The sequence below is a fragment of the Musa acuminata genome, chromosome BXJ2-5 (assembly GCF_036884655.1).
Source record: "Musa acuminata AAA Group cultivar baxijiao chromosome BXJ2-5, Cavendish_Baxijiao_AAA, whole genome shotgun sequence".
Taxonomy (NCBI): domain Eukaryota; kingdom Viridiplantae; phylum Streptophyta; class Magnoliopsida; order Zingiberales; family Musaceae; genus Musa; species Musa acuminata.
In genome coordinates, this window is record NC_088342.1 from 15,666,705 (window position 1) to 15,669,255 (window position 2,551).

Consider the following 2,551-nt stretch of genomic DNA (forward strand, 5'->3'; position numbering starts at 1 on the left):
GCGAACATCCGACGGTTTTCCGATAAACTCTCGGAAACCATTCTGCGGACTCCCGACAAGCTCCTAGACTTCACGATTTGATCTTGACGAGTTCCAATGAGCTTCTTCGGCAAGCTCCGATCTTTCTCGGCGAGCTCCGTGAACTTTCAACGAACCTTCCGGTGAGCTTCCGAAAAACCCTTCGGCAAGCTCCCTACTCATTCTCGGCTAGTTCCGGCAGCATTCCCGACGAACCTTTGGACTTCCGTCGAACTCTCGAACTCACAATGAATCCTTCGTGCTTGACTCCGACACTTTGTTTTGCTTTATGTCTTCGTCGTTATCGTAGTTAATCCTGCACACACAAGCTAAAACTCTACTCTAATCTAGACAATTATTACAATGCGAATTGACATTCTGTTGCCCGGCACATCATTAGTTGGCGTTTCGTCCGATTCTTCAGTGCATCGTCCTCTCTTGCGGCTTGTTGTCCAATCGACGGTTGACCTCCGCAACCCCGATATCCTTGGCGCAATTCCGCTCTCCTTGGCCCGATGCCCGATGTCCGAAGCGTTCTGCCATCCAATATCCTGACGTGATCTCCTCCGACGCAACGTCAATTCCTCCTGCGTCAATTGTCTAATCCTGATCGAGTAGACCTGCATCACTCAAAATGCAGTTAAACATCTAAACACAATCAATTAGTTTCATCATCAAAATCTGAGATTCAACAATCTCCCCCTTTTTGATGATGACAACTAATTGATGACTAATGGAGTTAACCTTAACTCCCCGGAGTTTAACCAAACTCCCCCTATCAATATGTCGTATTGATAGAAACTCTTGAATTCAAAAATCCAAGCAACATGTCATGATCAAATCATGACATGACCTCAACATACTTCTCCCCCTTTGTCATCAACAAAAAAGACAAGTGTCACTTTCTATGTGTTTGAGAGATGAATTCAACTTATTGCATGAAAAACATAATATCAAGTTTTATCATCATGCAATCTAACGATTAAAGATGTGTAAGTTTAGCATGTTTGGTCTTCTTGAGATAGCTATTGATTGCTTCTCTTTAGACTACTAGCTAGCAGTTTTTACGATATGCAAGTTGCAAGCTAGCAAATTTTTGCTTCATTTGCAATGTTTGAACTAGCAATTTTGCTTATGTAGCAAGTTAGCATATTTTGCATTTTGAGATAGCAACTATTTGCTTCTCCTTAGACTATAAGCTAGCAATTTTTACGATATGCAAGTTTTACTACATATAAGCAAGCAAAAAATTACGAAAGCAAATACAAGATAGCTTTCTTGTGTAAGCTCATGATTCTTGCTTCCTATTACAATGTGCAAGTTGCAAGTTTTCAAATTTTGCATCTTGAGCGAGCAATATTTCTCCCCCTTTGTCATTATCAAAAAGAAAAGAAGAATACAGTTTTGTAGTTCTTTTTCCTTTTACAACGATTTCAAAATCATGACAAAGGATGAATAATCAAGTTATGAATGTCAAGACAATTTTTCATCATGAATATTTTATCATTGCATGCATCATTATCATAAGTTGAAGTATTACATGCATAATATCAAATCATCATTCATAATTACATTAATGTTTCAATATAGCAATTTTTTCTCTAACTTAGCACTCATTGCTTCTCTTGATATTTGCGAGCTAGCTAGCAAAATTTGCTCCTCTTATGTCATTATCAAATAGAAGGGAATAACAATACAATAGTGTAATTCATTTCCCTTTACTATAATCTTCAAATCATGACAGGGGTTAAGTGTCAATCTTATTTGTGCATCATTATATTTTCAAATTAAAATATACATATTTTCAAAAACCTTATATTTCATTCGTGCACGATATTGAATAAATCAATCGACATTATGAGGATATCATGCATGATACTAAAATTTTTAACTATTTATCAATATTTTGATCATGATACCAAACAATCATCATTTAGAGCATTCATGATACAAAACATTAAATCAACATTTATCATTTTAGCAACAACTCATAGCATTTTAAATCATGATTTACATCATATGCAATACATCACATCATAATTTAAATACAAACTCATTCAAATTCAAATCGTCAAATTCATCAAAATCTCAACATTACTTTCAAGAGATTCAAAATGGTATACATAGATTTATCATAATAATCATCAAGATCAATAAGATAGAGAAAAATAAATTTTCAAGGAAAAAATATTTTTCTCTTTTTAGTTATTTCAATTCATATGATTTTATTTCATTTATGCCAAATAAAAACATGTATCATGTTTAAAACCGAAAGTGTAAGATTTATTACAACAAAGATCAATAAGGCACTTCCATTATAGTAAAAATCAATAATCCGTAAATCGCAAGATTCATCATGCATAATTTTAAAATTTATTAAGCATGATCATTATGCATGACACTAAAACATGGTTTCAAAATGTTTAATATTTTCATTACACAATTTCATCATTATGCATCATCATATTTTCAAATTCGAACGTGCACAATTTCAAAACTATATCTTTTATTGTTCATGCATGATACAAATAAC